Source organism: Synchiropus splendidus, chromosome 4, assembly GCF_027744825.2.
Source record: "Synchiropus splendidus isolate RoL2022-P1 chromosome 4, RoL_Sspl_1.0, whole genome shotgun sequence".
NCBI lineage: Eukaryota > Metazoa > Chordata > Actinopteri > Syngnathiformes > Callionymidae > Synchiropus > Synchiropus splendidus.
This window is the reverse complement of record NC_071337.1, coordinates 15,643,702-15,655,872: the sequence shown is the minus strand read 5'-3', so window position 1 is coordinate 15,655,872 and position 12,171 is coordinate 15,643,702. Positions and strand designations below refer to the sequence as shown.

The following is a 12,171-nucleotide window of genomic DNA, read 5'->3' as shown; positions in this document are numbered from 1 at the left end:
CTCACACTTTTGGGGCTTAGTCTGTGAGTCAAAAAAGTTTAAAACTATGGAGTTCAAGCGAGTGAAAAGGGATTTTGAATCATTATTTTAATACTCACAATTTTCATTGTCTATGTGGATTGAAAAAGACAATGAACTAAACTACTGTTACCCAGAGATGGGTCTAATTCGAGCTCAGTAAGACTGCGTTTCAGAACAGTGTGTGTGAATCCAGGCGCGTGTGGGTCAGTGTAGAACTCACAGAAAAAAACTCACAATGTTGATTTTTTTTTTTGCTTGACAATGATTATTTAATCTCTGTTTTAATTTCCACCATCACCATGTCCAGGACGTGTGTATTCCTACTTATGTGTGATTGTTTGTAAGCATGAGAGAAGAGATCCGACCTGGCTTTGACAGCTCAGCGGCTCCCCCTCTGCTTGATTGAAAGTTGCAGGTTAAGCAGTAACAAGTGGAGGACAGAGCGTTGTCGCATGAGCACGCGCGTGCGCGTATCTGCCTGTGCATCTCGTCAATTGTGTAATAAAAAAGAAATAAAAAAATAAATAAAGATATGTCACCTGCATATATTTCAGATCGTTTTGTTATTTACAGCTGGAATGTTTTGAAACTTTTTGCAAGCTGCATTAAAGTTGCATTAAAGTGACCCTAACATCGCGCGTGTCGCAGCGTGTGTGACCCTGACATCCACTGACGCGCATAACAAGAAGGTGAATTTAGTACGAGAGGAAGACGACTTCAGAGAGTGAGATTAACTAAGTTTAGTGCAGCCACTATTTCATTATTTTGAAGTTAAGACGAATTCTTTGCAATTGTCTCACACACGCGCGCGCGCTCTCTCTCTTTCTCACTCTCTCACACACGCACACACACGCACACCGGCTCTTCCTCTGCACCTCTCTGCCGTTCCAAGGCGCACTCCGCTGCACGCTCTCTCTCCGCTTCCCTCTCCGGAGCGAATACACACTTTGCCTCCCTCTCTCCCGCAGACACGCTCACACACACTCATCGGAGCGGTTCTACAGTGCACTCGCGAGGAGGCGACCGGACCACAAGAGGTATGTGGCTGCTTTTATTCCGCTCAAGTGTGGGTGTAAAGGAGGCGAAAGAGCGCCGCCGCGCCGCGTCGCTCTTCAAAACAATTAGCCGTCCGCGCATCACCGTGAAAGAGTCACAGCCAGCCGAGGAGCACCTACCTCTGAAACCACCACGGACAAATCCACTCCTTTTCTCCGCGGCAACGGGCATTTGAAGAAGTACTCTCAGAAGAAGAAGAAAAAAAAAAGACTTGGAGGAAGCAAGGAAAAAAGTACTTTGCGAGTATTTGTGTTTCACCACGGCGGCGCACGACCTCCGCCTGGTCACGTCTGAGAGACAGTTGCAGCGCCGCCTAATTAAAACAAGTCAGGCAGCCCCCGCTGGATTGTTTTGACGCCCGAGGACCAATAGTACACAAAAACCAGCGGCTTGATCGGTGGGGTGGAGGGGGGGGGAGGCAGAGGGGGCTGTTCGAGAGGGGAGGAGGGTGGCGAGAGTTGGCAGTGTGTGTAGAAAGTGTGTGTGGTGGCGTGGAGGAGAGAGAGAGAAGGGGGGGGGTGTCAGAGGAGGCGTTTTGTAGAGGAATCTAGCAGGGGAGGGAGTGAGTTTGGGGGTTCAAACCGGATGCATTCGGAAAGATCATAGTTGAAATTTGTGGAAAAAAAACACATCTGTGCAACTTTTGAAATTTTAGTGGAATTGAGAGAACCACCCCACTGACAGCTGACGTGACCGCCTCACCTGCACTGATCAGAAACAGAGGATTGGATCCGTTATCATCACCCACAATGTCCCACAATCACAAGAGTGAAGAAAAGATATCAGTAAAACATGACACCACGTGCTGATGAAGGCTCTGCCAGCCAAAGGACTCAATCATCTGCATACAGACAACGTTCTCACAGTTTCAGAATGTTCTCTACATTTCGAGGATAACAGAAACAAATTTTATCAAGCATTATATTATATACATATAATATGCAACATCACCTGCACCTATGAAACTATATCTGAAAACATTTTCACAGATTTTTTCCTATCAGACATAAATCACAATTTCTCACTCGTAGTGACGTTATCTTCATATATTTTATATATATATATATATATATATATATATATATATATATATATATAACAAATTTATCCTCATGTCCGTAATAAAATAAATAGATGAATATCTGTGAACCTTTTGGATATCAATACTCCATGGAGAAAATGCAGGCATAGAAATGTATCAAGAACATGCTAATAATTATTAGGTGAAAATACACACGACTAATCATTTGCATGAAAGCCTTTGTAATTCAGTTGTGGTTTTAGGAATATATCACTTTAATCAAATAATCACATGAAGGTGGACAATGTAACTGATTATTCATTTGATATGAGCCAAATATAATCAACCTGTACGGAAAGAGACATACATCATGAGCATAGAAATAATGCTCATCAATGATAAAAGCACTGTAAAGATGAATAATGAATCATGAGCATTTGTATAATTACATTAATTCATAAACAGACGGATTATGGGAGGAATACAAGCTGAATCAAACTCTTAAATTCTCATCTTCTTCCCATCAAGACGTCATGGTTATTTAAGTATGAATAAAGATTGCCTGCAAAGAAAGAATTGCAAAATCTACAGTGGGTGATAATCTAAGATGCAAAGTGATAAATTATAAATTAAGATAAACTATGTCTCAGGGATGATATGGACCAAATGTAAATGACGGTGTCAATAAACAATGGTGGTGTGCGGGAGCAAAGAATTAGCCTTTGAACGTTCCAGCAGAATCTTCTATAATCCAAGTGTAAATGATGGTCTGCATACAAAGGCGTAAATCATCTGAATATTAATAATCATGTCATCTGCATAAAGTACTTTTGATGTGTGACGTGACACCAGAGTTGGGGGTAGGGCTGCAGGTTCCTTCAGATAGAGCCATATAGAAATGTGAATCTGCGATGGCTAAGAAGATCTTACGACCTCAGTCTGCTAATGAACCTGTGACCGCAGCGCAGATAAAAGCCCACGAATTCAGTTGAGCGGCGTATGACATGATTCCGTTTTTTCTTTCCCCTTCCTCGATAAACAACCCACTGAGACATAAATGTTTATTAACCCCCTTTCGTCTCTCCACTCACAGATGTTTTTGCTCGTCGCTCCAACGGACAGGAATCCACTGGAAGGAAGAAAAGGCTGCGTCTGCCCCCGAGAGCCAGCACAAAGACCCCCAAGTCTGCTGCCGGCAGATGCAGTGAGGCGGCCCATCTGCCACCAGCTCGTCGGGACACTCGGGCCTCGGTAGTCAAGATATATATATATATATATATATATATATATATATATATATATATATATATATATATATATATATATATATATATATATATTTTTTTTTGCCAAGTTTGAGCTGCGTCGACAGAAGTGAGCCATCCGAGCAGAAGAATTCAATGAAGAGCTACGGCACTGCTGACAGGGCTGATCGTCACAGATACAAAAGTCACCTGCATACAAGCATAACACCATCATGCTGCTGATGAGCAGACTCAGGTGAAAACAAGCAAACCACCGCATCCAAATAAAAATATTTCAACAAAGAAATGTATATACAGGATTTTGACATCACCAGGAAAGAGAAGAATGATGAATCAGATTTGTTTTCTAGCCGCACAGACTCATGTCAAACTCTAGGCCAGAGGACGGAATTCAACCTGCCACATTATTTTATTTGAGCCCCTGCATGACTTGGCCTAAAAAAGAAAACTACATCTCCTCAATGAAATGCAGATTCCCTGTGAAATGATGGCCTCCCGCCACTAGAGCACAGTGTTAACAAGCTGTGACTATGGATATCAATCCCCACACTGAGTAAAATTGAAGATGAGGAAAGGTGCCTCGTGGAGAAAAAATATATACTATTGTAGTTCTTGTTAAACAACCAGTGCTTCCTATACACTCTTGGCACTTATAAACACTTGGCAACTTAGACTGTGTTTTAAGCTTGGGATCCTGTGTGACTCATTTTGTATTTGGATTAAAAAAAAAATGTACGTTATATAAATGCGGCATGAATACAATGATATCATGGCCCACTTGCATCATCCATGAATGGCCCAATATCACCATCATCAACTCATCCACATGAACATCTCCATCAGTCACTTACAGATTAAAGTATATTAATTCTCAGTATCATTTGGGGTGTAATCTTCACCAGCATATCCTGGGTCGGCCCCTGAGCACCCCCTACCTGAGAACCTCATAGCCAACATTGGTTTCCGCTACATGTAAACAATTATGGTGCATCACCACGACTTGAGTGAGAGCCACCACGGCTTCAGAATAATGACCTTTTTTTCCAAAGATGAAATCTCACATCGAAAACAAGTGGAAAACGCATCAGTTTTTATTGTCTGCAATTCAATAAATGTCAAAACTCCCCACCCTGCTTTCTTCTTTCACTGTCGGATTACTTCTTGATAGGCAGCATTTTCGGCCCAAAATCCTGGCAGAAACCTTGAGATGAGACACCTCAACTGACTTGTGACGCCGACGTGGAGGAGTCTCACCTGAATGACTGAGCGTCAGTGCTTCCTCATCTTTCGAATTACAACACAATCTACAGGTGTTGGTTGGAGAGAATTCATGTTTCGTAAACCTCAAAAACCAACCAAAACTGCAAAACTGACCAAACAAAAACCTTGTTTTAAATGATTTTTGTCCTCCTTTCTCAGGGTGCACTGGAATCAACACAGAATGAGAATTTACAAGGAAGAAGAATTAGCTTTTGCATAATAACTGAGTTGACGCTCCAGCATCTTTGTTTTTTTTTTTTGTCATCCAAAATCTCTCGGATTATATCATATAAATGATGAGAAATCAGGCCCAAAAGAATATAACTTGCTTCTAGGTTTCAAGGTATTTCACTTATTTTGAATGACAATTTGACATCTGTCTGAAAAATGAATTGCTGGAGTACTACAACAACATCTGCCGGCTATGTGTACAACAAGTGCATACAAAGACGCAAGATACAAAATTGTGGTAAATAAAAACATACGCAGCCAACTGGGGCACCTCAGAGTCCTAATTTATTACGCGCCACCCTCAACACAAGAGGGTAAACACCACTTGAACTTAACAATTGCACCTCATCTCCGCTGCAGTGTGATGTCATCCTTAGACTTTCACACACAGAGATGTGCTTCTACTGAGCGAGTAGGAGAATAAACAGCAACTGTTAATTGCCACATGCTCGCTCCCAGGCTGCTTTTTCAAAAAACAAATCCATTGGAAAAGACAAACTGGAGGCCTGAGAAAGTCCGACTTGACTTCAGTCACCATTGTTTAACCCCCCTTCACGCCCCCTCCCTTCAGGTGTTGATCCTCCTCTGGTGCCGCCAAGGTTAACAGAGACAAACAGACCCACCAGCGTCTTCAGTGATGGTGGCAGCAGCTGGTTACCAACACTGGAAGCAGCAGTGTCACGAGGGAGGGTGTGTGTGTGTTTGAGGGGATCGGAGGGAGGGGGGCGTCATGACAATGCCACTCATCTCCCAGCCCCACTTTCGTTTCCATAGTTGACTCGCACACACAAGAGCTAACTATTCATTTCCAGCCCAAGCCAGCGTGACGTGCCTCTCAGGCATTTGACGAACTCTTCCAACTAGATTTTCAGTGCAAGCTTTGTCCGCCCATTTCAGAGTTTTTATTTTCAGTTTGTTTGTTTTATTTTTAATGAAAGATTTTAAATATGCATTCTTAAAAATGCAAATCTGGACATAAAAGGATTGGAGGTTAAACATTTATAAAAAAAAAACTGAAATTGAGAGGGAAGATATGTTAAATATAACTTTTAAGTACAGCTGATTGAGGATCAATTTATTCAATGATTCACATTATCAAAATGAGAATAATGATGAGCAACCTCCTCTTCAATAATATTTTATTTTAAATATGATTTCATCCTTCAACCTCACGCTGACATTAAACCAATTAAACCTTTTCTTTTCTAATCTGCTTCTGAAATCCTCTCATCGACGCTCTCAGTGAAGATAATGTTTTCCTAAAATATCTCTTCATGGCGGCGCCTCTCTTCATCACAGCTCTTTATTCCTGCATATGCAAATATATTTGGGTGCCGTCATTATCGGCCACTTAATAGGCATTTCATTTGGAGCTGGGGTCGGCAGGTTGCTATGGATACGATAAATTAAAACCGCCATTGGATCACTTATATAATCACCATCTTAACAGTCTGTGCTCTCCGGACACAAACGTGTGATTCAAAGAGGCATGGTGGCCCATCACCGTGCCTTTTTTGGCTTTTATTAATTTTAGGAAGAGGAATAAGTGTGTGTTTTTTGCTCTTCAGTAATATTTGTTATGCTTGCATGAGAGATGTCAGGAGCTGCTCATCATTTTTCAGACAAAATCACTTCATTTGGCTCTCGATGGGGAGGGAGGTGGCGCTGAAAAGATGTGGAGTGTTCACGTGTGCCTCTTTGTCTCTTCTTCAGGAGGTTCACTGATTTCTGTCCTTTCTTCTAGTCAGCCTTTATGGTAATTATCTTTACTTAGGTGGCAGTTGTTTGTCACTTCTAACAACATGTATATGGTGATATGTTTTGTTTTTCTTATATATTTCTTATATACAATGTTTTACTTTTTAAATTGAGTAATTTATTATTTATTTGTCAATTTCACTTTTTCATGACTGCTGTTCTAAGCTTTGTTTCTGATGGGAGTGAAAATATATTTCTCTGGTCAACACATTATGATATCCAGGATACTTTCTTTCTTTTCTGTAGGATCCAATCAGCTTCACCAGATGAACATACGTGCCACATCATTATTTATTCTCGATAAGCATGACAGCCAAGTTTGTTTGCTTATTTTTGAGAATTGTTACAGTTGCAATTGTCGCAGTTCTCTGTCCGGCAAAGTAATGAAAGATGAAGGGGATTTCAATGGTGATAATGGAACAAGGAACAGATGAGTGCATTTTGGTGGTGATGGTTACCATCTCAACCCACAAATGTTTTGAAAAAAATTCCACACTCTGTTTAGACAAGAGCAGCAGCACAAGGTCTGGCGAGTCACCAGAAATTCACTCACACCTACTGTGTCCAAAACAGCTCATTTAAATTCAACTGATGCTGATGACATCACAATTTTTAGTCCCACTTTTCGATGTCCATAATTTTGTTGTTTTTTTGCCTTGACTTGAAACATATTTTGGTTTGGTTTTCTCATGGTTTATTTAATTCGTATACTTTATTTTTGTGACGCTGGACGTTTTTGCGAGGTGACTGCAGAGACATGTTTCAGTTCTAATGCGAGTCTGGCACAAGAAATGGGTCAGATCCATGTGTGGCGACAACAAGTCATGCAAACCTTTGTATGGCAGTTGCGCACTTGAGAAAGAAACATACTAGCAGGAGAAAGCTGAAGGTTCATACAGCAGCATGAACTCTGCACAAGTCGGTTTAGCTCTCTAATGATACACGCGCTTTCGCTCCAGCTGCCCCGCCGGCACAGACAGCGGGCGAGAATTAAAGTATACATTACAGAAGAAAATAAAAATCTGATTGAAGCGACAGAAGTCCGATGGCTGACCGAGGCTCTTGAAGCGAAGGAGCCGACAGACCGGCCACTCCAGGTTAAATTGGCCTCTTCTCTCATCCCTCCCTCCGCTGCACAAAAGCTTTTCTTCAAAAGGCGTGTTGGAATTAAACGAGTCGCAGAAATCAAAGCTGAGGTGGGAGGATTCGGACAGGCGAGTGCAGCTCACAGCAGTTTACCTGTTCTCCAGGATTTAGATGAAAAGAAAACGCTCGGCAGACGACTTCCTTTCTTTCTCCCTGATAGATCAGAGCCACAGACGCACAGCCTCCAATCAAAGATGCCGTTGAGGAACCCTTCATTCAGCCTAGAAACACTTGAAACTGCAGCTAAAACCAGAAGAATGTGTTGAAGACCAAAAATTTGAGTTTAGAAGTTTGAGGGACGAGTCGAGTGTGAGATGAGAGGGGCCCTGAGAAGGAAGGTTAGAGTCTAGGAAGGAATGAAAATCAAACTGGAGATGACCTGGATGGTGTCATACACCAAGGTGCAGCAAATTGGAATGAAAGAAGTCATTCCATCTCAACAAAGAGGTATAAGAAACTTGAAAAAGCAGGTAAGAGGGGAAGCCTGGTCCTCCTAGGCAGGACCTTGACAAGTACAAGAAGAGGCACCTGTATATTATGACGAACTAGGACCCATCCGATCTGATATTTGAGCCTTTCAGGAAGACAACAAGCCAAAACAGAAGACCAGATAATCCTGGAAAACCATACCAAACTCCAGCATCCCAGCGCACTAAAGCCCAAATACAGCACTGTACATTAGCTTAATGTGGCAATAAACAGCAAGAAAAACAAGTTTTCTGTGAGGTTTGTCTGAACCGGGTGGAAGGGAGACGGGAGCCTTCTTAGTGAGGTGCTCAGCACGGTGGAGGGCCCACGATGGACTGGAGAGATGTTGTCTCACAGCAGCATAAGCAGTCAATCAGCTTAAAATATATAATTTAGCATTAACTGTTAAATAGTTACACAAAAACACAACATATTGTTCTGCATTTTTTAAGTAAAATAATATTCCATTATCTTTTAATATGTAGAATTTGCCTATGAAAAGAGACAACAGCAATTTGAAAGTGGTGACAACACAGACACTAAATAACTTCAGAAGCTATCCAGTTCTAATGTCTTCCCCGCGTGCCTGTCAGGCAGTGGTCATTCAGAGGTGAAAGTCACCTGCGCGTCTGAATTCTTACCCACAGAAACACTTAGCAAGAACAAGATTGACAGGAAAGCACAGACAGAAGAGAGATAATGGGAAGAGTTGGGGAATGAAGCTTCCTCCGACTGCCTTCTGACTTACTGCTGACATGGCGCCGGTCCATTCATCCTTAAACGAGCCTTCAACTAGACACCAATTACACCTTTAAAAAAAGCTGTTAAATGAATTCGAGAAAACGGCGTTCTTGCAAAGAATAATAAACTCATTAAATGGAAATTTCAACTCTCTATTCTCCACGCCGCTGCTAATTCAGACCTAATTTTTACTAGCCACTAATTTGAGGGCGAAGGGTGGAGGGGGAGGGGGATTACATCTGGAGGTAATTCATTGTGTGGAACCGAGCCCAGCACCCCTTCGCTTCGCTCCAACCTTAAAAAAAAAGAGTAATAACACAAGACAGAGAAGACGAGCGATTTGGAGTGGGACTTCCGGCCATGACATAAGAATGTTTTCACTTCTGGTGCAGGTAAAGATGGCAAGGAGTGCGAGGATTGGGAGGGATTTGGGACTAAACCTTTGCCAGACTGTCCAGAAATCAGTCAATGGATTTAAAGCTATGCGCTTCAGCTATGCGGTGGGACGATGTGCCTGATTTAAAGTTTATGAGAACTTCTCAAGTGACTGGCTACATCTGGATGCGCTAAGAGGGCCAGCTAATAAATGACGCACTTTGGTGAGTGCTTTTCAGGGCAAGTTGAAGGAAATCCAGGTGCATCGATGTCGGTGAGCAGCAGCCGACAACAGATGCAAGAATTCATTCATAAAGAAGTGTGATTTTGAAAAAAATGTTGCTCTGATCTTTAATTGCTGTCGCGGTCACTTACAGGTTAAAGTCATACTCAAAACGTCAACACAGCTTCGTGTAGAGTGAATGTAAGGTCAATGAAAAACATAGCGGCACTTGAGCTTCCATTTCGATAGAAGTATAAAAATGCTGATATTTGTATGTATCATTTTTTAATAGGATATTTGGATTGAACAGTTAAAATATGCATTACAATATGGAGGAGAAATATGGATTGACAATAAAGTAAAAACAAGACTTCAAAGACAAGAGAATAGAAGCGCCAACTATGGACTAAGACTTTCTTCATCAGGTGTCACCACGGCAAGACAGGCCACTTGACCCTAAGATTGGAGATGTAAATATGCTCATCTAATGTTCATACCATGACATCACCAGGTGTGGGCCATAGTATAAGCAAGCGCCGCTGCTTCATCGCATCACTTTCTGTCTCTCTGCACGATCACCACCAGAGTATGAAAACGCCACAGCCAAGTCAGTCAAATTTGCTTTCTGTTATGCTACAACTACATGTCTACTGCATCCCTCGACCAGAGGCAGTTTTCAATCTGTTTATCTACTGTTCTGATGGTGTCCGCTATCTGCTTGTGTAAATTAGAGAGAAAATTTGCAGCTTGGCTTGTTCAAATGCAGCAATGCTGCCGGGTGTAATTTTGCAGTGGTGCTTCCCAAAGTTTTAACCTTTCATCTGCCACATTCACTCTTGTTTTCTAGGTATCTTCATCTTGAACATTCTGCAACTGAGAAGTTTCCTTCTGTTTATACTACTCTTCTGCTCTTGCTCCGACTCCCATGTTACAGTCATCTCCACCCATTCCACAGTGCCTGCACTCTCTCAATAACCCTGAAAACTTGATTCTGTTTACTCTACCTCTACCACTCCCTCATCTTCATTCTTCCCCCTGCCCTCCTCCCATCTCTCCCAATCATGGCCCCACACCTCAAGCTTTTCTTCAACCTCCTCTTCTAATCATCAGCAAAGATCATAGTCCATGACTACTCCTCTCAAACTTGTCCGTCCATTACAAAAGCCAACAAGAAGATCTGATCGCTGAAGTGATCCTACTCTCACCTCGAGTGCCTCTGTCTCTCCTTCATCACCCCTTGCCACTGTTACTCAAGATGCACCACCCTTAGTCACGTCCTTGTACAATGGCAAACTTCATTTTGAGGTACAAAAGTATCAAAATGGAAATTATTTAGGTTATTTTGATGATGTCTTTTTTCAGACGACACATTTCATGGCAAACAAAAGTGCAGCAGGATTCTGAGGACCTTTACTTCCCCTCAAATAGTCAGTTGGACATGTACTGGAGGCGGACGTCTCACCTGTTTCTTTTTCAATAGAAAAGTGCCGCCAAGCAAATGAAATCAAAAGTTTAGCTGGGAACAATCTGCCGTGTAGAATTCCTGCAGGAGGACCTCTCGTGTGATAAAAGACCCCCCCACCCTCTTCACATCCTATCCTGCACCTGTAAATGTGTTTTCCAAATGAAAATAAACCGAGCGGTCGAAGTCGGCAGATCAAATGAAGTCTTCAGCGGCGGTGAAAGGCGGAAACGAAATGGCTTCTGAGGAGAAGATGTGGCGAGTAATAAAATTACTACTTTATATTCGACTAAACAGCACCGCAGGGCGAGACAAGAGCTCCAGCCGAGACAACTGTGATTCCCCGATACACCTGCTGGAGACACCAATTTTCACCCCCCAAAAACTACTTCAGCAACAAGTTTGAACTTTTCCAGCCGTTGTGGAGATGATGAGCTTGTACACGCCGTCATTCAAAGATGTTTCCATTAAAGATAATTCATAAACCATTTCTCAACCAGGACTACATGTTCAGACTCCTGTTCTTTACACGTGAATGTGGAGCGAATGGGACCACAAGCTTTGAAAGTCTGGAACTGGTGCATGTTTGCTTCCATTTGGCGAATCGCAACTAAAGTATGAGTCCAACTACTTAAAATCACATAATTGATTTGTATTTTTTAAAAGGCTGCTCCAATCAAACAAGATTTTTATTCTTCCAGCTCCTGCTTAGGCAGCACAGTTGTATTAAAGCAAATTTGCAATGCGAGAGAATACATTATAATTCATTATACGGTCGCTATTAAACCTCCGCTAACAAAAAAACGCTCCAGGATTGAGCCACTTATCGGGCCAGCTGCGGTTGCTAAAAGCCGCTGGCATTCGGCGCTCTGAGTGGCGAGAAAGGCTGATGACTTTCAAAAAAGAAATAGGACGAGATGTTCAATTTATCAAAACAGAATCGAGCTTGTGGCCATTTTACAAGATGCGGGAAGAAAAGTGGACAGCGGAGGGAGAAATTGAAAACAGAACAGAGAAGAGAGATTACACTTAAAGATCAAAAGATTGTTTGTTTTTTTCTTGTAAACACTAGTGTTGTACCTGAGCTTTACAGCGTTAGCTGGCACTCCCATGGGGCAAACTAAGCATCTGCTAAGGACCCTCA

General features: G+C 42.1%; 1 protein-coding gene across 11 annotated transcripts in view; it reads right to left on the bottom strand.

Moving 5' to 3' along the window:
- The window catches only part of foxp2 (forkhead box P2), a 117,865-nt gene that overhangs the window by 70,801 nt on the left and 34,893 nt on the right, over positions 1 to 12,171 (bottom strand). For 2 of the 11 annotated variants that reach the window (XM_053861926.1, XM_053861936.1), the window contains exon 1: positions 1,197 to 1,467. The exons of the other annotated variants lie outside the window; for them this stretch is intronic. The gene's annotated coding sequence lies outside the window, so the exon portion shown is untranslated. Of the gene's footprint in view, positions 1 to 1,196; positions 1,468 to 12,171 lie in introns of those variants that run through there. 11 annotated transcript variants of the gene reach the window in all.